This window comes from Microcaecilia unicolor, chromosome 5, assembly GCF_901765095.1.
Source record: "Microcaecilia unicolor chromosome 5, aMicUni1.1, whole genome shotgun sequence".
In the NCBI taxonomy this organism is placed as follows: domain Eukaryota; kingdom Metazoa; phylum Chordata; class Amphibia; order Gymnophiona; family Siphonopidae; genus Microcaecilia; species Microcaecilia unicolor.
Genome location: NC_044035.1, coordinates 124,146,498 through 124,171,514, shown reverse-complemented (window position 1 = coordinate 124,171,514; position 25,017 = coordinate 124,146,498). Strand labels below are relative to the sequence as shown.

The 25,017-nt window shown below is 40.6% G+C and overlaps 1 protein-coding gene across 1 annotated transcript in view; it reads right to left on the bottom strand.

Annotated features, from left to right (window-relative positions):
* LOC115471277 (heparan-alpha-glucosaminide N-acetyltransferase-like) overlaps nt 1-25,017 on the bottom strand; it is a 278,605-nt gene that overhangs the window by 90,380 nt on the left and 163,208 nt on the right. The gene's annotated exons all lie outside the window — the stretch shown is intronic.

Genomic DNA, 25,017 nt, shown 5'->3' with positions numbered 1-25,017 from the left:
ATCCTCCCTCCCACCTGCAACACTTGTGCTGGTAAATGGGAGGCCTCCAAAACCCACTGTACCTACATGTAGGTACCCCCTTCACCCCTAAGAGCTATGGTAGTGTTGTACATTTGTGGGTAGTGGGTTTTGGGGGAGGGGGGTTGGGAGCTCAGCACCCGTGGTAAGGGAGCTATGCATGTGGGAGCTTTTTCTGAAGTCCACTGCACTGACCTAGGGTGCCCAGTTGGTGTCCTGGCATATCTGGGGGGCCAGTGTACTACCAATCCTGGCCCCTCCCACGACCAAATGGCTCGGATTAGGACGTTTGTGAGCTGGGCGTTTTTAGTTTCCATTATCACTAAAAAAAACAAACGCCCAGCTCAAAAATGTCCATTTTTTCGAAAATACGGATCGGCACACCCCTTCACGGACCCGTTCTCGGAGATAAACGCCCATGGAGATAGGCATTTGCGTTCGATTATGCCCCTCCACGAGATCAAACGTCTGGGTAAAAGGGTAGGTGCTGAATGGTTTCTTGAGCAAGAGAGAGGGAGGGCTTAGTCAGCTGGAGAGCCAAAAGTCTGGGTACAGAGATGGGATCTGAGAGGTTTCTTGAAAGACTGAATAGATGGTTGGTTGGTTGGTTGGTTGGTTGGTTGGTTGGTTGGTTGGTTGGTTTTTAAGATGAAGTGGGAGAGTGAGTTCCAGAGATGGAGGCAAAGGGCCCTGTTTACTAAACCGCTTTGTAGGCACACTAACTTTTTAGCACACACAAAACATTAGTGCACACTAACAAAAGAGACACCCATTATATTCCTATGGGTGACTCTAGCGTTAGTACGTGGTAATTTTTAGCGCATGCTAAAATGTTTGCATACCTACAGCACGGCTTAGTAAACAGGGCCCCAAGATAGCTAAATGCTGTTTCACGGGAAATGGGAGAACAAGAAGATTATTGTTGGAGGAGCACAGGCAGCGGAAGGGAGCATACAGAATATTTATATATTTATTGCATTTGTATCCCACATTTTCCCACCTATTTGCAGGCTCAATGTGGCTTACAGAGTTTTGTTATGACATGGTCATTACATGATGTCAGATACAATGTGCTTACAGAGTTTTGTTATGACATAGTCATTACATGATATCAGATACAATTAGTATTAGTTCCCTTGAAAAAGCCTGCGATGGCGAAACGGGACCCCATCGGGCGTATCAGAGTGAAACCAAACTGCAACTGTATTGGCGGCACTAAAGATAAGTGTTCGTCAGATGTGACTGTTTGTTGCTTAAAATCATGAGGAGGTTTTTTTAGCCTATGAAGATTCCATCCCGAAACATCTTCCGTACCCTAGTACAATCATTAGTAATAAGTCATCTGGACTACTGTAACACTTTGTATGCAGGGTGTAAAGAACAGACCATTAAAAAACTCCAAACAGCCCAGAACACCGCAGCCAGACTCATCTTTGGAAAAACTAAATACGAGAGGGCGAAACCTCTAAGAGAGAAACTACATTGGCTACCACTCAAGGAACGAATCGAGTTCAAGATCTGCACAACCATCCACAAAATCATCCACGCAGACGCCTCACTCTATATGTTAAACCTAGTGGACCTACCACCTAGAAACGCCAAAAGATCGGCCTGCAAATTCTTCAATCTGAACTTCCACAGCTGCAAAGGAATTAAATACAAACAGTCATACGCTACTACTTTTGCATATAAAAGCACACAGATCTGGAACGCATTACCCATGGCCCTGAAAATATGGACAATCTAACCAGCTTTCACAAATCTTTGAAGACACACCTCTTCAACAAAGCCTACGAAAGACATCCTTAATAAATCATTCCTCAATTCACTCAGGTGCATCAAAAACGCCTCTCACAACACCTTTCTAGCATTTTGCATCTAATTCATCTACTTTCAGCTTATGTATTTAAAATCATGTAATGACTGCATCATAACAACACTCTGTAAGCCAGATTGAGCCTGCAAAAAGGTGGGATAATGTGGAGTACAAATGCAATAAATAATAATAATAATAACAACAACAACAGACATGAGTATGTTCTGAAGCGGGAATACAGAGGCTTTTTTCCCTCCTTTTGTACAAGATAAATAGCAACCGTTGAATGCTTTAGCCACTTTGGTTGGTAAAATTTTATTTGTTTTGAATAACAGTGGTAAAGTTCTATTTTTTGAACAAAATTAAGTGTGTAACAGGAGTGGATTCCTACATACCCCCCCCCCCCCCAAAAAAAAAAAAAAAACCTGAGAGAACACTGCTCCTAACTCATTTAAGGGAAAGAGGTTGGGATTTGATATACTGCCTTTCTGTGGTTACAATCAAAGCAGTTTACGTAGTATATACAGGCACTTATTTTGTACCTGGGGCAATGGAGGGTTAAAGAAGCTGCAGCGGGAATTGAACCCTGGTTCTCAAGCTACTGCATTAACTATTAGGCTACTCTATTTAGTTCAACATTTGCAGTGACAACTCTTGGATGAAGGCCATGTAATCAGGCTCCTTCTGGAATCCTGCAGCCACGGCTGGCCCTCATCTAAGTATTTTAAAGGCAATTGATAATGTATCTAAGATGCTGAGAATGCTGAAAACTGACGTAAGATTGTTCAAAGTGTATGTTAGATTTCCGATCTGATGACTTTCTGTTTTAGAGGACAGTTAAGGGCTAATGTAATTCTCTTCTGATAAGACTTTGAAATGAATGGCATAACACTTCCTATAAGTAACATGCTTTGTGATTTCCACTATCTGAGCCACCACAGCTTTATCTTAATTTAGAAAATGTAATGTATTTGTGGCATGAAAACAATTGAGAATCTACTTGCATACAGGCAGGCAGGCAGGTGCAGAATCAAAATCAAAGTACAGCAACAACAAGGCTAAACATGTTCTGATTCTTACCTCTATTTGTACATTTTTTCAGACTGGAACATCTTATTTGAATAGATGGACATGAGGGATCATAAAACCAAAGCACAAATGACTGTAGACTAAAAATATGAGGCTGTTTGGAATTATTCTATGCTCAGTAATAATGATTCTTATAATTCCTGAAGAACAAGAAATGTTTTGGTTTACAATTACACAAAACATAATTTATATTACCTTTGAGATGTTATGTAAACAAAAGCAGTAATGACTGAAAGCTGTTATTCTTGTGTGTGTGTGTGTGGGGGGGGGGGGGGGGGGGAGGTACTAGAAATTGATTCTAAGCTGTGATTTCTTCTTAGAAGGCCACTAGTAACAATGGGACAGCCCTGACTGTACTGACATGCAACAGATCTGAATATGTATACCCTAGAGGAAAGAAGGGATAGAGGATTTATGATACAGACATTTAAATACTTGAATGGTAATCAACAATTTGTTTTTTCCAGAGACAGAGAAGTGGTAAAACTAGAGGACGTAAATTGAGATTGCAGGGTGGTAGACTTAGGAGTAACATCAGGAAATACTTTTTCACAAAGAGGGTGGTGGATATATGGAATGCCCTGCCGGTAGAGGTAGTGGAGATAAAAACAGTGATGGACAGTAAAAATGTGTGGGATAGACATAAAGGATCCCTAAATAGAAAGACGATAGTATCAAAATCAAACTTAACACATCAACAGCTATGAGTTCATTTATGATCGGCAAGAGTTGTGTTTAGAAGGCAGCAAAGAAGAGAGACAAACCTCCACACTTCAAAGCACAGCAAAAGAAACCGTGGAAATGACCAAAGAACCAGAGTGCAGCCAAAGATGTTTTCAAAAGAGAGGTTCTTTATTGACACCAGCTCACATACAGAAAAGCACACATGACTGCTTGGAGGACATGATACAGGCCATGGTTCAGCTATACTGCCTGCATCAGGAGTTAAAAAAAAACAATCTGAACAGGAAATAATAATAAAAGCAAATCAATACATAAATGAACAAGATAAATATAAGACAAACATGCATAAAGGAATTACCTCACTTAAATGTAAAATATATATATATAAAGCTTAACTACATATGCAATTCCATTGGTTAAAATTGAGGGTGCATTTAAAGGTTTTTGAGGGATGGGTGCACTAAAAAAGTGCATGGGCTAAAATATATTAGTTAAAAGAGACAAAATATCATTTGGACTCTTAAGTGGGAAAAAAACATTCCCATATGTAGATATATGAGGTGTAAAAAGTTACATACCCTTCTGAACATGCAGCATAAAAGCTATTCAAAAATAAAAATCAGAAACACCCAAACAAATGAATCAAGAGTTATAATGTGCAATATATGATGCATGGGTTCAAGTACAAAGATGAAATCAGTATGTAATTCAAAACATACAACAGGTGTGTGAGTAGTATGTGAATAAAAAGCAAAAAAGCCAAAAGTGAATTAGACATATGTCAAACAAGACAATGGGTGTGGTCTCATATTGCCTTAAAAACAGCGTCAAACTTCAGACATGTAAAGTGATAATGTGCACAATTACACAGAAGGATGTCCCAATATGACAGTGACAGCAGGATATGAAAAGAAAAAGGCTTAGGTGGAACATATAGATACAAAGATCAATTCAAATAATCATTTTTTCCACAGAAAATAAGTGAAATCTAGTTCAACAATACTGTGGCTTTAAAAGTTAATGCTAGACTTAATTAAAATCAAAAATTGGAGGAAAGGGCCTCAGAAGTCTGCCGTAGTCAGTGAAAATTTCAAAGATTTTTAGTATTGCCACAGACACCTCATTCATTATTGACTAGAAAAACCTCCAAAGCTTACATCCATTCTGTGATTTATTATTTTCTATATTCTTTTTGTGCTTAATCTTTTTTTTCTTTTCTGTAAACTTTGTTTAATAAAACTGCACCAATTGATGTCCACATACAATTGGATAATCAATGTGATAGGCAATCAGTCACTTATCTCATTCTTCACACAGGGTCCCATTTCACTGAAAAGCTTTCTCAAGGGAAACCTCCTGTGTAACTTTTGCTAGTTTATACTGTAAGTATGAGGCTGTCCTATCCGGGCTAGGCCACTAGAGGGCGCTAGTAGGAGAGTGGATGGAGGTCGCTAGGACCGGGGAGAGCCCTGGGATGTCTACAGGTGCAGGTGGTTATGGGCTGGGTCCTGTTTAGCTAATTAACCACTTTATACCCCACCTGAGTTGTGAAAGGAAGAGAAGTGAGCTGGCAGCAGAAGAAGAGAGATCCCCCTGAAAGATACTGGCTAACCTTATGGACTTGTGGTGGACTGGGTGTCCAAAGGAGATCAGCGGGCTGAAAATCCTGGGGTAAGAAGTCCCTAAAGCATTAGTGTTGGACTGTGTCCTCAGTACATATAGGAACTGTGTGTTCAAAGAAGGAAGGACTGTGTGTCCAAAGAAGGAAGGCCTGTGTGTCCCAGTACTGAGAGAAGCAGGCTGCAAAGCCTGGGGTTAAAAGTCCCCAAAGTATTGAAGTTAGTACTGAGCCCATGTATCTGTGTGGGGAGGCTCAGTGTGAAGACCTATGAAAGTATAAAGTATTAAGCTAGAAGAAGTGTGCCCAGGGGCTGGAATAAAGAGTTGCCTGAGAAATATGCAGTTGGTAAGACCTGTTTAATTTGCTTAGTGGGAACCAGGTCACCCTGAGCGAGAAGGGGTAGCATACTAATTTGCATATGATCTGCATATGGAGAAAAAAAAAGTGAGGAGAACGAATGAGGATACCAAAAAATATATGTATTCATATAAAAAATATAATGAAAGATGACGACCCGACACGGCCTTGTTTCGGCCCAAAGGCCTGCCTCAGGGGTCTTTTTACAATCTCAGGTAGTGTGATGTACATACGCTCTGAGAAGAATATTGAAGCCGGACCCACTTGGATCTCTCCTCTCTTTGGAAAAAATTCTGGTAATGATCAGGAACGAGTCTGTAAATACTCCTCTCGTGAAAAACGTTTGCAAATGCAAAATGCTATATGGAGAACCAGGTCACCCTGAGTGAGAAGGGGGATATCACAATACATTGAAAAATAAACAGACATGATCAAAAACAAAGGGCACTAAATGTTTGGCATGTAGGAGGAGACAGTTTCTGATGTTACGAAGCAAACTGGTAGTATGGACTGATAAAATACATTCACTGTATTCAATAGTTATGTTTATATTTATTAAAATTTTTGAATCACTTTTTTTAATGCATAAATCAAAGCGATGTACAATAAAAGTAAAAATAAATTCAATAACTTCTCCACCCAGGGATTGAAGAATCTGCCGAGCAAGAATGCTGCTTGTTTATGAGCCTCCAGCAAAGGTCAGGGGTCAACTTAAAAGCGGGTATTTCGTTCTGAGAACTCCTGTACATTGGAGGTACCTGATTTCTGACTCTGCTGATTGGACTGCATGAGGAGGAGGATTTTCTCTATAGCAGGTCCAATAGAATAGAATAAACTCCCAGGTTCCCTCAGAAGACAGAAGAATTTGGGACTGTTCAAGAAACTGTTAAAACAGCATTTTTTGATGTGGGTTAGGATCTCACTTCAATATTGTAAGGACACAGCATAGTGATGAGTCTGTATTATTTTGTTTATTAAATATGTTTGTGATTGACAGTTTTTTTTATTATATTTGTTTATTTGTGCTCCGTTCTAGATAAGAGTGGTATAGAAAAGGCAATATTGGGCATAAACCCAATAAAAAATTAGATTAATCCAACAAAAGTGCATTTGAGGAACCAAAAAGGTCTCATCATAGCAAAAGGGCTCATTTGGTACTATTATATGGAGATAAGGAAGAAAAAAGAAATGATTTACAAAAAAAATTAAAAAGCGCAAATCCAAAGGTTAATTCAGAAGCAGCATGATCTGCCCTCCTAAAATCGCTAGGTTTTGGTGAAAACCACTAAGAAGCAAGCTTTTAAAATACTAAAATACACTCAAATTCCTATGCATTCCAGCGGCCATATTTAATGCATTCCAATGATGCGAATGATGTCATTGGAACCAGGACATGCTGCAGTCGGTGTCAAACTGCCTTGCTTTGTAAACTAAAGTTATTAAAAGACAGTGGAAATAAAATAAACATTGCTTATGTTCATAAGGAAAATAAATAAATTATTGAACACATGAATGAATAAATGACTTGACTGGGTGAACAAAAAATCAGGTAAAAGAACAAAACTTAAGACTAATGTCCTTTTCAGTGTTAATAATATTAAAACTTAACACATGATTAAAGCCAACTGATGTAGCAACATAATATCTAAACAACTTTGTTGTATAACTGTAAAATACTCCACGGAAAGTATTTCACTCATTCTTTTCCAAACAAAAGGGACTACAGCAGGTTAGTGCAAATAAAATGAAATCAAAGAAATGGCTTAAGATCCAGTTCTAGATTAAGACCATGTGGTTCAACTGTATCAAGATTAAAGATAAAACATTGTTCATCTTGTAATAACATCACGTCAGCATCACCAGCACGTTGCCTTTTACGTATTGTCTTTATAACAAAAAACTTCAAATCATCTATAGAATGATTTAATCGGTTCCAAAGTGCAACCTAAAAGAGCAGAGGTCACATTCCTGGAAATACAGCTTCTGTATTCAATAATCCTGGTCATGATCATCCGATAAGTATTACCGACATAAAGCAATCTGCACAAATGATTATATATAATACTTGACTGGAATTATAGTTAGTAGTATGCTTAAGTTTAATCAGTTTTTTGGTAATAGGATGTATAAAAACTGTTAATGTTAAAGTGTGATTGCAAACTGAACCAGAACCAAAAAGGGAATGACCTGGGTATGTGGTTTCTTATGTGTTGATTTCTGGTAACATAGATGGAACAAGTTGCTCTTTTCGGCCTTTTACTAAGCTGCGGTAGCATTTTTAGCTTGTGGTAGAAATCAGCTGGTGGTAAATGCCGAGGCACCCATTATATTTCTAAGGACGTAGTTATAGAATATGGCCCAGTGCGCACCAATGTACTCGCCGGGATTTATATCACGTTTTCATTTATGTAAATGGAGGTTCATAGTTTTAGGAGCTGAAATATCAACTAAGTGCATTCTATTTACCGCGTCTAAATCTAGGTGCTGCTTATAGAATACGCTTAGTCGGCATTGATTTTTTAGGCACCGTATATAGAATCTCCCCCAAAGTGTGCTTGGATGTGAAAATCTTTAGGTTAAGAACAGATTCTATATAGTCTTAAAAACTGACAGTAGGGCAAATTATTTTTCAAACTCCTGATGTGATAATTAGAAAAATGAAGAAAGCTGTCTTTCTCTGTTTTAAATGGTTCTAGTGAAATATTACTGTGTCTGTCTTATTAAAATGTCCAAAAAGGGGATCTCCCGAAGATTATGACTCATCTTGAATTTCAGATTGGTGTCCCTGGTGTTTAGCCACATGTGAAAGTTATTGAGTCTGTCTAAACTACCTTTCCAAAGAAGAAAACTGTCATCAATGTATCGTCTGTATGTTTTGATTTCTGCATGAAAAGGATGATCTGTCAAGAAAATTTCCTCAAAATGGCATACATACAGATTAGCCACATCTGGTGCAATTGTGGCACCCATGACTGTGCCCTTAATTTGCCGAAAAAAATGATTCTGAAAGCTAAAGTAATTTTGTGTAAGAATGATGGTAGCTTAGGCAAGAATAAAGCGATTTGGTATCCGAAGATATGTGGTTCTCTCTTTTAAAACATTTTCCAGTATTGCCAAAGTTTCTATCTGTGAGATATTAGCATACAAGGAGTATATATCAAGGGTAACCAGGATGATATCATCAAGGTCTCCATCAATTTCACTAAGTAGATGGATCATATGAGAAGAATCTCTTTTGTATGATTTGGCTAAAGGGTCAACTGGTTTAAGAAAAAAAAAATCTACAAAACCAGAAAGTGGTTCCAAAATAGACCCATTAGCTGAAACGATAGGCCTAACTGGGGGTGGGGGATCATTAAGGGATTTATAAATTTTGGGTAAAACATAAATAGTGGGAATAGTCAGATGGTTGACAATGAGAATGTTTTTTTCTTTTCAAGTAATATATCATGCCTTATGTGTGAAATCCTTTGGTCACACATTGGAACCAACTAAATCATTCTATAGACTATTTTAAGTATTTTGTTATAAAGAGAATATGTAAAGACAGCACGGTGGTGATGTTGACTTGATGTTATTACAGGATAAACATTTTTTCGTTAATCTTGGTACGGTTGAACCACATGGTCTTAATCTAGAATTGGATCTTAAGCCTTTTTTTTAATTTCTTTTTATTTGCACAAACCTGTTGTCCCTTTTGTTTGGAAAAGAGCATTTTACAGTTATACAGCAAAGCTTTTTTTTAGATATTATATTGCTACATCAGTTGGCTTTAATCCTGCATTCATTTTTAATTATTATTATTATTACTAACATTGAAAGGGACATTAGTCTTGAGTTCAGTTCTTTTACCTGGTTACTTATTCATTCATTTCATTACTTATTTATTTTCCTTATGCTTACATATATATTTTTATTGATTTTCTCTTTATCACATTTTTTACTTTCACTTTATATTCAGATTGACGTGTATGTTTTTACATGGCTGGAGTTGACAACATATGATTTTTGCAATTTCTTTTTTATTTTTACTGTCTTTTAATTACTTTAGTTACAAAGGGGCCCTTTTATAAAGGCACATAGATTCCTATGCATGTCAAATTGGCACTACCACCCAGCTACCGCATTCTCCAGGCGGTAATTCCATTTTTGAAGTGCTCTCAAAACACGTGGCGCTTACCCAGCAATAATCGGCAGTTAATGCGCACTGGCCACTTACCGTCCGGTTAGCGTGTGAGACTACCAGCCTTACATGTATGAGAAAAGTAGGCAAAAATCTGATAATTGTGCATGATAGCTCTCTAAGTCCTACCCTCTAGTATTCCCCAGCCATTCAATGGGTCCCAATCAAACCATCTTACTTTTGTACTTGCAGAGAGCCACTGGTGCTTGGCATTTTTCTAGTTTTGCTGATACTATAGGATGTTGGACTCCTACTACATTCCTACATAACTGACAACCCTAGAGGATATGGTTCCTGGAAGCACTGTTCTTAGAAAGGTTATCCAGGGGCTTCATGAATCTGTGATATCTCAGATAAATCTGAATAGAGCATTCAGCTACAGTAGCATGATGATTATTTTGCTGGAACTCCAGCTGTCTACTCATATACTGGACCAGCTTAACCGATACGTGGGCTAGGCATTCACCTAGGCAGCAACATTTGGGAGAGAGCAGGAAAACAATATCTCCTCTCCTCTTTCCTATCCCCCTACATTTCAAGTTCACCATCCCCTCCTCTTTTCTGACTCCACTATCTCTGGTTCTTACTGGATTTGGGCCAATATTGCTGACATGGGACCTTTAAATGCAGGTCTGTGCTTACGAACTGCTGAATCATGCCCTTTACCCTGTGTTAGGGAGAGGACAGATCATGGCAGTGCTTGACTGTGGGTCTATGTCAAAAGGTCCTATGCTGGCATGGAATATTTGCAGTGTTGGCACAGGTCCAGTAAGTAGAGCTGCAGCTGTTATGTCTGGGAATGTGAGCCCTTGTGCCCCGACTGAGCACGGCGAAGATAGAGTGACACTGCACTCGGTCAGGCAGCCAGACAACCCCTAGCTTCACCTGGGAAGCGACCGCCATTCCCTGAGAGTTGAGCCCCCAGGTACAGGCGGCCACTAGGACTTCCGGAACCGGCGGGATTGCACGGCCACTGACCCGACAGTCAGGGAGAGCAGACACCGTCCAGGAGCCAAGGAATCAGCAGGGCAGCAAATAGTCAGAGAAACAGTCCGAGGTCTGGGCAGGCAGCAACACAGCGCATAGTCAGGGAACAATCCAGGGTCTGGTACACAGGAATCACAGAAACAAAGATAGCTGGCTGTAGAACACAGACATAGACCACGACCTCTAAGCACTAGAAGCCGAAGCAAGGAAGGACTGGAGGCAGGGCTTTAAATAGTGTAGGAATTAGGTTCAAACATGTGCAGCTGATTCAAGATGGCTGCCTCCATCAGAAGAGATGCCCTACGCCCAAATATGGGCTTTCTTCCTGAAGCTGCCCATCTCCAAGATGGCTGCCACAACCTGAGACGCCCATCTCCAAGATGGCCGTCCTATCCTGGAGATACCACATTCTGGATGGCCGCCACATCCTCAAATGCCCATACCCTGTGCAAGCAGGCTGCACCTCTGGAGGAGTGGAACAGAGTGTAACAGCAGCAGAGGTTGCAAGAGCAGGATAGAGCTGGAGATGGTGAACACAGGATGGGAATGTAGGGAAGGGAAGATGAAATACTGAATGAGGGAGGGTAGGCAGTAAGAAAGGTGAATACTGACCACCTGGGAAGGGTAAGGAGGAGATGGGGTATGTTGGACTACTGGGGGCAAATAGGAAGGGAAAGGGGAGATGTTGGACTACAGAGGGTTAGGGAAGGGAAGAGCAGATGCTGGATAATGGTGGAGTGAGGTTTGGGAGTAGAAGAGAAAACACTAAACAACAGGGATGAGGGGAGTAGAGAGTTGAATAAATGTTGCTTGACGATGAGGGAGAGAGCCTTAAGCCACATCGCAGTAGGGCGGGGTCTCATGGATGAAGGTTCACATAGAGGGGCATTTTCGACTGGGGAGGCCCATCTCCGAGGACGGCGCCACGAAGGGGCGGGGCTGACCGTATTTTTGAACGAGATGGCCGGCCATCTTTCGTTTCGATAATACGGTTGGGGCCAGCCAAATGTCAGAGATGGCCGGGTTTGAGATGGCCGGCCTCAGTTTTTGCCAATAATGGAAAGGCATTTGGTCGTGGAAGGAGCCAGCATTTGTAGTGCACTGGTCCCACTGACATGCCAGGACACCAACCGGGCACCCTAGGGGGCACTTCTCAGGTGCATAGCTCCCTTACCTTGGGTGCTGAGCCCCCCAAATCCCCCTCCCCACAACTATACACCACTACCATAGCCCTAAGGGGTAAAGGGGGGCACCTACATGTGGGTACAGTGGCTTTTGTAGGGCTCCCATTTTCCACCACAAGTGTAACAGGTAGGTGGGGATGGGCCTGGGTCCGTCTGCTTGAAGTCCACTGCACCCACTAAAACTGCTCCAGGGACCTGTATACTGCTGCAATGGACTTGAGTATGACATTTGAGGCTGCCATAGAGGCTGGCAAAAAGTTTTTAAGTTTTTTTGAGGGTGGGAGGGGATTAGTGACCACTGGGGGAGTCAGGGGAGGTGATCCCCGATTCCCTCCGGTGGTCATCTGGTCAGTTCGGGCACTTTTTTGGGACTTGGACCTGAAAAAAAGGGACCAAATAAAGTGGACCAAATTCTTACCAGGGACGCCCTTTTTTTTCCATTATCAGGCAAAGCCGGCCATCTCAAAGCACGCCCCCGTCCTACCTGTGCTACCCTATCGAAACGCCCTCTTGAAGTTTGGCCAGCTATGCAACAGAAAGCAGTTGGCGCTGGCCAAAATCAGCTTTCGATTATAACAATTTGGCCGGCTTTAGGGGATCGCCGGCCATCTCCCGATTTGTGTCGGAAGATGACCGGCGATCTCCTTCAAAAATAAGCTGGCTAGGGTATCACATACTCTTTGTCTGGCTCTGCTGACAAATCTGAAAAGATGCAGATATACACTATAATCATTGAAAATTGAGAACACATTAGAAATGGAATCTCAAGATGACAAAATTATACTAATTCTCTTCATTGCATGCACACAGTATAGAAATAGTATTTTAATGTACGTGTATTAAAGATCAGAGAAGTTTATGATCAAGGCCTTTGGTCTTTCCCAGTATGGAAATACTTATGTACTTATTTTCTTCACTCAACATGTAATTAAACTCTGGAATTTATTGCCAGAGAATGTGGTAAAGGCGGTTAGCTTAGCAGAGTTTAAAAGAGGTTTGGACGACTTCCTAAAGGAAAAGTCCATAGACCATTATTAAATGGACTTGGGGAAAATCTACTATTTCAGGGATAAACAGCATAAAATGTTTTGTACTTTTTTGCGATCTTGCCAGATATTTGTGATCTGGATTGGCCACTGTTGGAAACAGGATGCTGAGCTTGATGGACCTTTGGTCTTTCCCAGTATGGCAATACTTAAGCCATAGATTTATGAGGCTATCTCCCTCTGGAGGAGTAACAGAAATCAACCATTCTCACTTCCTCTCCCATGAGATGCCTTGCTATCGTCATCATGGCAAAAACAGTTCTAAAAGGAACCCTAAAGATAAGCATTGCTTTATAAGTTACTTTATGGCTGAATGATATGATATCTTTTGATAGGCATTTAGGCACAAATGAATGAACTATTGTCATTATATTTAAGATCCACAAAGGACAAGCTGATGTCACATAAAAAGTTAATGTTTAACAGGTGATATTGTTGATGAACCACACCAATGTCTAACTAGCTAAGCAAGATATCATAGCTTCTGAGATGGGTAGCATACCAGAAAACATTCCTTCCATTTCTTGCTAGTCAGCCCTTATCTTCTGCACAAAATCTGTTCAATGCACAGTCTCATTTCCTTCACTTCTCAGATAATGGACAAGGAGGTCACATATGGAGGAAATTCTTTAAATGGGCCCCTCCATTTAGGTGCCCTGATGCTGCATGGTGAGATCTTATTCTATAATGGCATCTGGGCACCCAGAACACTAGCATAACCCAGTATCTGCATGCCTTACATTTAGGGACCTGCAGTTACACCAGCCATAGACCTGTGCATGCTGTACACACATGAGGGTGGAGCCTGCCCATGTCCCACCCATAGTCTGCCTCCTTGCAATTGTTTACTATAGCATTTAACAAGCACCCTTATTGAATTGCTCTTATTGCACTTACACATGTAAGTGATATATTTCCTCTGCATTTATGCATGCAAAGGGGCACATAATCACAAGTCCTATGAAGCTTATCCCCCAGCATATCCACTACAAGAAAGGATTGATTTACAGCCCTAATAGACCTCTGATGAAATAATAGCTCCTTTTCCCCCCAGATATGTATTCTTTACTCCTACTTCTCCTTAGCTTGTCTAAAGGGAAATAAATAGTCTCAAAAAGTTACTCTGAGACAGCCAGACATTGAGCATAATAAAAAAAAGTTCTTAAATCTTGAGAGGAGACATGGAGAACATTTGCAGGCTCGTGAAATAAAAATCAAGAAGCTCTGAGACTGCTATAATCTTTAGTAACTGCTTCAGAAAGGCCTAACATTAGCTAATGCATGCCATGCATGAGATGCAAAAGGTAATTGTTACATCCATGAATCAAAGAGCTGAATAACAACCAACTCCCATGTGGAAAATGAGGGATCAAAACCTGATACTCAGGAAATAGCTAGATGCTGTCTAAAGCAATCATAGTGAGAATTTGTATGCCAGTGGAATAGTGCTATAGGTCATTATTCCTGTCACTAAAAGGCTGTATTTTAGGAATATTCAGTATTTCAGACCTTGTAGTTATGGTCTAGGCATACCAGGCTGCAGTGGCATAGTGAGGGCGTCTGACACCCGGGGCGGGTCGCCGCTGCGCACCCCCCCCCCCCCCGGGTGCAGCACGGCGCACCCCCCCTTGGTGTGCGCACGCCCCCCCCCCGGATTGCATTATTACCACTGGCGTTCTGCCCCGCCGAGTGCACGTCGTCACTGGGAGCTGTGTCGGCTCCGTTGGTTCCCTGCTCTCTCTGCCCCGGAACAGGAAGTAACCTGTTCCAGGGCAGAGAGAGCAGGTAACCAGCGGTGCCAACACCCCCCCAGCGGCGTGCACCCGGGGCGGACCGCCCCACCTCCCCCCTTCCTATGCCACTGCCAGGCTGTGTTCATAACATTTCTTCTGCACCTGTCTTCTTCTGGATTTACATTGATCCTCTGCATTTCATGCTCATGAACAGTCAGTTCCAAGTGGGTCTGACAGAGGCTTACAACACATAGCTCTAAAAAAAGGATTCTTATTCCAAGGCCTAGTACTTTCTCCTGCAAACTGTCCTCCACCACAAACTTACACTTCATGACACCATCTGGAGTCCCCTTCTTCATTTTCCCTGTAGTGGATCCATTAAGTACCCACCTTTAGGGGACTGATCCAAGAGCTATAGGATGTAGGGACAAATCACTCTCCTCCAGGTCCTGAGGAGTTGGGGAAGAAAGCATTAAGGCCCTACTCTTTACGTGGCACAGTATCTCGCTGTCTCTCATTTTACTCCTTCTCATTCACTAGACAAAGATAGAGATAGCACAATATTCACAATTAGTTATATGTTCATTGGCAGCTGATTAACATGGAATTTTACTATCCATGTAAACTCTTGGCATGTGGGCACAGGAATGGTGGTATTCTATAATTCCATGTGCAAGTTTTTGGAATGCCTGTACCATGTCTCTCCATGCCTTGCACAAGTCACTTAACCCTCCATTGTCTCAGATATAAACTTAGATTGTGAGCCCTCCAGCGACAGGGAAAGACCCTAGTGTACTTTAATGCAGATTGACTTGAGTTACAATTCAAATCCAAATTAAAAAAAATATGTACCATGTCCTTTGAACACTATATTATCTTTGAGAATAATGTCTAGCACTGTTGTTTGTTAATATGACTGGGGAAGAATGGCTTAAAACTGAATTATGAGAAAACACAAACCACAGTGATAAGAATATCATCTTTGTTGATTCCAAGGACTATTGCTACCGATAATGGCATTATTATGATTACACAAGAGGATCAATAATTGGGTGTAATAGTGGACAATAGGTTGACCTTTGAAGATCGTTTTAAAAATCAACAAATGTCTCCTTTTGAAAGCTGAGATTGTTAAGAAGAATTTGTCCATTTCTTAAGATCAACTATTTCTATGTAGTGCTACATTCTTTAACTTTTAAGAGCTTGTAATGCTTTGTTTTGAAGGTTGCCCGGGTCTCTGATTAAAGTTTTACCTATAATACAAAATTCATAAGTACATAAGTAATGCCATACTGGGAAAAGACCAAAGGTCCATCGAGCCCAGCATCCTGTCCCTGACAGCGACCAATCCAGGTCAAGGGCACCTGGCAAGCTACCCAAATGTACAAACATTTTATACAAGTTATTCCCGAAATTGTGGATTTTTCCCAAGTCCATTTAGTAGCGGTCTATGGACTTGTCCTTTAGGAAACCATCCAACCCCTTTTTAAACTCTGCCAAGCTAACCGAACTCCAAGCAAAGAACATACAGTATCATGCTGGTACCGATTTCTTTGGATTCATTACCTATAGCAGAATATGCTAAAATTAAGATTTTAATTTTGTGATATAAAGAACCGAAGCTAGTCTTGCTATTATAACTGCAAATTTCATTGAGTTTTTATCAACCAGTTAAGAATTTGTGTTCTCAAGCACAAGATCTACTGGAAGTTAATTCTTTGCATGTCAACAAAAAGATTTGCTAGAAATCATGCTTGGTGGTTACTGACTTTTGGAATTGGACCATAGCTTTTGTCTATGCAGGTATTGCAGTACATGCATTGAATCTGTGGATGTATTGTGGAAACCCACGTGACCCCTGACATTTTGAACTTAGCACCTGGCCATTATAGCTGTAAATAGAAATTCAGTTTTTTGGCAGCCACGATAAGAGGCGGCTGGAGCGCTCAGGAAAGCCACACACTACAGCTACTACCGTCCACCTTTTAGCATGCCTTCATAAAAGGACCCCTAATTTAGATATTGCCCCTTTAGCTTTCGTATCTCAATTTAAATATTTGAGAGTAGTGAAAGATCAGGAACTGTCTTTGGTTCGCAAGTTGCTGCAGACATTAAGTCATATTTCTGTGCCTTGCATCAGTTCAGTGCTGTTCAATCCTATCTAGTTAAGTCATCGCAGGTCACTCTTTTCCTTGCACTAGTGACTGCTCGATTGTACTATTGTAGTATTGTTTATTTGGGATGATCTCAATCCCTATTTCACTATTTTCAGTCAGTACAGAATACTGCCATTTGTCTCATGTCATGCCAATCAATATGACCACGTCACGCCCCTACTCGGACTTAATCATTGGCTACCTGTACAGTATAGGGTGCAATGTAAAATTCTTATGCTAACCCATAAAGTTTGACATAGTGGTATTCCATCTTATCTCTCTTCACTAATTATTCCTTAAACTCAAGCAAGAGTTTTACATTCCCATAATGATCGATGTTTGCATATTCCACATCCATCCCATGCACGTTTAGATTCTACTTGATCTTCTGCATTTTATTGCACTATTCCTCTCTCATGGAATTACATCAGATTAGAATTTTCATACCTCAAATTTAAGATTGCATTAAAGATGCATTTGTTTGCCAAGGCATTTGATATTGTGACATAGTTTGGTTAATGTGGACGGGATTCTGGACTGTGCCTTTCTAGTATTTTTCTGATACTTTCTAAGTTTCATTCCCTTCTTTGCTACATATATATATATATATATATATATATATATATATATATATATCATGGATTTCTTTTTCTTTATGATTTAATTTAATTTATTGTAAACTGATTTCTAGTTGCTTTGAAAGATGGCATATTAAATACTAATAAACTTAAACCATAGTCCTTTCAATGGGCCAATATGATAATAATAATCCAAACAATTTGGAATCCAAAAGAAACCAAATAGGTAACTGAACAAAACACAAACTGAACTGAAAAATGTTCTTGTGCATATAACCACCTAATGAAGACCAGCTAAGATCAGGATAATAGGATCACAGTATAAAATGTCCAAAATCAATCTGGTAGCACCATTCTGAACTAATTGTAGTAGATAAATGTCCTTTGTTGGGGGCCCTAACAAGAGAGTTGCAATAGTCAATTAGATACGACCAGCATCCACTGTGATTTGGGGAAAAAGGACTGAAATGTCAGAACATATATTTTTGTTTCACTTACATGTACTTAATATTTTAACGTATGAAAATTCATATTAAAAAAAAACATTTCTTCATAAAGACTTACAGAGCTAGATTCTATATATATAGTGCCAAAAACATCAGCACCAAAAAAAGCGCTATTCTATAAGATGCTTAAAGTTAGACGTGGTTTTTGTGGCCATTTGCACCAACTGAAATGTGGTGCAAATGTACGTGTCTACCTGTATCCCCATTATTCAGTAACAACACACATTAATTTTACAAATGCTCCCATTATGCCCATGACCCTCCTATTTCTGCACCCCCTTTTCCAGACCACGTGTAAATTTTAGGTGCAGATCCCGTGCCTAAATTTATGCACAAAAATGTCAATTAAATCTAATTAGTGCCAATAATGGCTTGTTAAAAAGTCATTTATTGGCACTAATTACCTCATTATTCAATTAAATCGCACGTGTAAATTGGGCGTGTGCTCAAATTTGCACACAAAATTTTTGGTGACTTTGGATTCATTATTTTTTATTAGTTTTAAATATTACATCCATCCCAATGCATTGCAAAATATAGTACAACTTCCATTCCATTAGAAGAACCATATGAAACAAACATATAACTAGATTACTGTCAAAGTTCATAAATTCGAAGTAAGTATACAACAGGTATACAAAAAGGAAGTTGTATAAAAAGAAATGATAACTTAAAGGGAAAGACTAAGGACAGAGGGGAAAATTAAGAACGGGAAGAAAGGGGAAAGGGAGATCATAATATTGTGCTCAGATGGCTAACTAGTAGAATTTGATTCCAAATATTGCTGCAATGTTAACCAAACTTTGTGATGAGACATCTGGAAATAACCAGTCTTGACCACACAATATTTATGGATTTGTAAAACATTATTCCACCAAAAATGTATATTAAGTTGGTGACTTTTATAGAACTAGGGGGGCAGTGTAGTTCCTTCTTTTGGAAAAACAACATTTTTAAAGAGCATACATTTAATATTTCTGTCTGTCTCAAGGACATGTATATAGGAGAAAAATACAATAGTAATGGCAGTAACTAGAAACCTGTAAGCCTCCACCCTTACACAAAAACAGTTTCAAAGATATACCCCCAGAACCCATTTGAGTAGCATTAATTTGATATACTTGTTTAATTACATTAATGCATTAATACAAGCATTTCAAAATAATGTTACTCAAATGCATCAGAGAAAAAAATGATTAGACATATGGAGCAAAGCCTCAGCTGGATTAGAATATCATGGCAAGTCTGTAGGGATTTGTAGCATTCAGCATGAAGTTAGACAGCAGCTGGACTGGAGAAGCACTCCGCTGAAAGGCCAATGACAGCAAATGATAAACATCACACAAAATATTCACCTTGACTGGTCTCATCAGACTTTCTTTCACAGCTAACAGGCCTAACACTTCAGACATAGCTGAAATTCAGCTACAGTGATTAAACTTTCATGAGTGAGAGCCTCATAAAATTTCACAGGCGTGTGTTGAACGGTTCTGCTGGTAGTTAGGATCTGTGAAAGAAAGTCATAAAACAGAACGAAAACTTGTCTAAAGATTGCAGTTGTGTCTCATTTTTCAGAAACCTTTCAGCACAAATTTACTGCTGGATTAGGGAAGGAGAAAGTTACTGCCGTATTTCATGATGCCAGTTATTTGTTAAGCAACATAAGAGTTTATGTTCTAAAGATCTATAACAGATATCTGAAGTGAACCCGCTTTTGGTACAGAAGATTCTGGAGCTATAGAACTAAATGTATTGGTTTAGAGGACTGAGGGAAGTTTGGGTTCTGATGGACAGTTGGAAGGCACCACTGTTCCCTCTAAGCTAATGGGAGTCCTCCACTTACAGTGGGTGCTGCTGTTTCACTATCACATTTTCAATAGTGAGGGACAGGCAAGCTCTGCAGGACTCCAGGGAACCTGCCTCTCTCTAGCCATTGCAGTTGGAGGACTCCTGCTTACCTTAAAGGAAACAGTGGAAGGCACTATCACCAAGGTTCTGATATGGAGGAAGAGGCCTTCCATCTCCACGTCCATATAAAAATACCAAGAAATACCAGTCGATTGTATAATAGTAGCAAGAGGACTAAGAAAATGGTTAAAGAGGAGAGGGGATAGTATAGAACCCTGGGGAACACCACAGGTTAACGGGCAAAGAAAAGACATGGAGGAATCAATAGCAAATTTATATGATTGGTTTGAGAGAAAAGAACTTAACCAAGAAAGGATTGCGACCTTAATGCCAGGAGATGAGAGATGAGAAAGAAGGAGGGTGTGGTCAACTAAGTCAAAAGCAGCTGAAAGATCAACCAGCTTATAATTGAAAGACAAAAACGCCTATATTGCGACCTAAATCAGGAGATAGGCGTTTACCTCCCAAAAACGAATAACGCGGTATAATCAAAAGCCGAACTTGGACGTTTTCAACTGCACTCCATCGCGGAAGCGGACAAAGTTGACGGGGGCGTGTCGGAGGCGTGGTGAAGGCGGGACTGGGGCGTGGTTATCACCCGAACAGAGATGGGCGCCTTTCGCCGATAATGGAAAAAAAGTATGCGTTTTTAGCTAGAATTTAGGGCACTTTTCCTGGACCCTGTTTTTTCACGAATAAGGCCCCAAAAAGTGCCCTAAATGACCAGATTACCACCAGAGGGAATCGGGGATGACCTCCCCTGACTCCCCCAGTGGTCACTAACCGCCTCCCACCATAAAAAAATGATGTTTCACAACTTTTTATTTTCACCCTCAAATGTCATACCCACCTCCCTGGCAGCAGTATGCAGGCCCCTGGAGCAGTTGTTAGGGGGTGCAGTGGACTTCAGGCAGGTGGACCCAGGCCCATCCTCCCTACCTGTTACAATTGTGCTGCTTAATGCTTATTAGTCGTCCAACCCCCCCAAACCCACTGTACCCACATGTAGGTGCCCCCCTTCACCCCTTAGGGCTATAATAATGGTGTAGACTTGTGGGCAGTGGGTTTTGAGGGGGATTTGGGGGGCTCAACACACAAGGGAAGGGTGCTATGCACCTGGGAGCTCTTTTACCTTTTTTTTTGTTTTTGTAAAAGTGCCCCCTAGGGTGCCCGGTTGGTGTCCTGGCATGTGAGGGAGACCAGTGCACTATGAATCCTGGCCCCTCCCATGAACAAATGCCTTGGATTTATTCGTTTTTGAGCTGGGCGCTTTCATTTTCCATTATCACTGAAAAACAAAAACGCCCAGCTCACAAATTGTCGAATAAAACATGGACGTCTATTTTTTTTGAAAATACGGTTCGGTCCGCCCCTTTACGGACCCGTTCTCGGAGATAAACGCCCATGGAGATAGACGTTTTCGTTCGATTATGCCCCTCCAAGTGATATGGCTAGGACAATATTGTGCCTATCCAAATGAGAGTGAATTTCACTGAGAAGACCCACTAGAACTGTTTCAGTGCTAAAACTAGCCCTGAACCCAGATTGTCAAGAGTGTAAGGTGAGAGATTTTTCAGCAAAAGAAAAAACTAAAAGAAAGACTACTTTCTTCAGGATGTTAGATAAAAAGCAAATAGAAACAGAACACAAATATTAGCTGGGTTTGACGGATCAAGTGAGGTTTTTTATTTTTAACTAGGACAAACTATGGCAGACTTCCAGAGTGAAGGAACCTGGCCAGAAGATAAACTGTTATTGATATGTAGGAGAAAAGCAGGTAGCAAGCCTAGATTTGGGAGCTGAAACCAAGTAGAGGGGAGAAGATCTGGAAGACAATGAGTAAACCACATGGTTTTAGGGAAAACAATGACTGGGATTGAAATGAAGACCAGGATGATATTCCTGAAGACAGGGCAAAGTTGTGAGCTGGAATAAAAGGACATAGCAAGGACAAGGAACGACATGACAATGAAAAAGAAGGATGTTGGAGGAACTGTAGGGATTGCAGGAAGAGAGGAGGGGGGGAGAAGAAGTATGGAAAGTCCATAGAAGGTCTGAGATTTTAGTGGAGATATATAGGGAGAGGGCCTCTGCTGAGGGAAACTGTAGGGTCTGGGAAATATGCGAGGGACATTTCAAATCATAAAAAATGAATATAATTACCTGGAGGGGTTAGGTGCTTTATTAATTTTGTTAGAGAAGTATAAACATTTTGCCCTCTTATGAGGAAAATGATGGTGTCTTGATCAAGAATGGGCATTATGTTGTACTGTAAACTAGACATGCTGAAAGCAACTGAGTACAGAAGTAAGAAAGAAACTAATATAAGTGAAGATAAAGAACCCATTTGCATGATTTTTTTAATACTGAAATGATGATTCTTTTTATATTTTTGAGAAGAAACCCCTAAAGAAGCCTAAGAATGAAATAGCAGGTCTCCGTTGGGTCAAAAGATAAAACTGGAAGTAGTGAAGGGAAGGAGACAACAGTGTATCCCAGATAGGGAAGTTCTAAGGCAGAGTCTCCAGCTGTGGTATTAAGGAGGTTGACTAGTCCAATCACAGAGGAGGGGGAAGGGAAAGCTTAGCTACCCTGGAGCACATATAAACCTCCCTGAGATAAGAGAGGGGAGGAGTGGAAGGAAAGGGAAGGGAAGAGCCCCAACCTGTGACTTGAGAGAAATATAGCCAGAGAAGCTCTGGGAAAAAAAACCTGTTACCCCAGACCCAGAGTTTGGATGTTTGGAACCAATGAAAGGGGAAGATTCCAAGGTATGGTTTTGTTTAAACTCATAGACTGAACTGAAAGCAAAAGCCAGTAGAATGAATTGTCTGGCATTTTTCTTTGTCTTCTGTTTTTGATTAATAAGAGCTGAGGGCAGAGGATGGTACTGGAGACTGCCTATGAATATTACATATTTGGTACCTTCCAGGGTGTAGTGTCTATTATAAGCTGAGCTCAAGCCAGTGTGAGAGATGGAACCAGCCTTGTTTTAAAAGATTTCATGGAAGAGAGAACCCCCATTTTTTTTACGAAGTTCTTTTGGTGAGAGCAATGGACTTGCAAAGATAAAAGCATTAACAAGCTCAGCAGCTCTGGGAGAAGAGTGATTGCTGAGGTGAGCTGTCCTACAGAAAGCTGAATCTTAATTTGTATGCACACTTGCTTCAGCCAGAGAATAACTACAGCTAATTTGCATATGTACTGCCTGCTGGGAAAGTTGTCCACATGTACAAGAACGTGGAAGATAAAAGTATTAAATGTTTAAGATACATAAAGAGGACCTTGTGTGACTGTGTTTTGAGATACTGTATCCATGTAAGATATATATTTATTTGTTTTCTATCTCACACTAAGTGTGCAAGGAGCTGAGAAGAGGGACATAGCCAGCTTTGTAAGGTGTTTATAAATGGTTCTTTACACTGGCAAAAAGTACACTGTATAGACAGATAGATATAGATGGCCTAAATGTTCAACTGGTGGCATTATGCTTGGATATTTATGCTGAGCTATATCTGGGAACTGCCTAAATAAAACCAAAGATAATGTCAGTGTTTTATGCTGTCCGATTTGTTCAGTTAACTTATCGCGTTTAAGTGCTGAATACTGGCACTTAACAACTCCACCCACAAAATAGCTGGCTCCATGTTTGGTGATTAGTGCTGATTTTGCATGACATTAACTGTTTAAGTTCTGCTGAATATCAGTGGATAGCCCCATTCCTGCAATTTAACTGAAAATAACTTAGCATGTTTGCATACTGTACGAATCCCTGTCAGTGTTGGAATAACTAATAACTCTTGTTGTGAGAACCAAAGTGAGCTAACATGGGTGGTATCTACTAACAAGATTACTAAACTCACCACTGTATATATTATGAACAATTTTAAAAACTATGTACAAACATTTAAAAACAACATATTTTATTGACAACCAGTGAAGCCTTATCAAGATCAGAGTGATGTGATTGTTTGAAATTAAGCTGCCAATGACCGAGGCAGCAGCAGTATGGGCAAGTTGTAAAGACCCGAGGGGCAAAACAGGTAACCCCAGATAAAAAACAGTGATGAGGAATAATCAACAATTGCACAACCAGTCTAAAACCATCAGAATCTAAGAAAACTGTAATCATCTCATGAAACGTAATTTGAAAAAGACAGGACATAATATTTTGTTTGTAGGGATATTCTGCTCTATATCCAAATAAAGTTATCCAGATACCTTAACCATTCACCATTTTTTAAATATAAGGCTTAGTTAGGGACTCTTTTACTAAAGGTTGTTAAGGGCCAGATTCAGTAAATGGCACCCAAAGTTAGATGCCAATAAGATCTATGCTAAGCACCAATTCTATAAAGGTCAACTAGTGCTAAGCAACCTTTATAGAATAGGGCTTAGTATAATTTCCCATGGCCAACCTGGTGTAAATCCTCATGCCCAGCTGATGGCAGTTGGGCATGTAAATCCAAGTATTCTATAACATTGTGCCTAATTTCTGGGAAAGCCCCTGACACACTCATGCCCCTCCCATGGACATACCCCCTTTTGAGTTGCATGCTATGGCATTTAGGCACGCATGTTATAGAATAGGGCATAGGTCAGATGTGTGTGTAACTCCTAATTACTATAGAATCCAGTGGTAAGCCCTTAATGCACAGAGGTGCCTTTTTACAGAGTGGTGGCAAGCCCAACACAGGCTTATTGCTCTCTCTTCCGGGACTACCACCGGCCCAATACAGCCACCGGCAGTAGTCTCGCCCTGCGTGGCGCCAATTCCGGGGGAAAAAGAAAACCCCTGGAAATGGCTTGCATGGTGGTAACCCAGCGGTAATCGGGCATCGCTGAATGCTGCCCAGTTACCGCCAGGTTAACGCAGAAGCCCTTATCGCCACCTCAGTGGGTGGCGGTAAGGGCTCCCTATCGCATGGCCATAAAGTAAGAGTCCTCCTACTGCATGGCCATGTGTGCCTGGGGTCTTTTTACCCATTGCAGTAAAATGGGCCCTGGCGTGCAAGAAAAATGGCCCCCACTGCTAGCTCAGGGCCCTTTTTCCCACAGGACCCCAAAAAGCATATGCCAACAGGCTACCACAAAAATGTGTGTTAGAAGCATAGCCAGGTTGAGACGTCAAGGGAGCAGAGAGCGGACTGT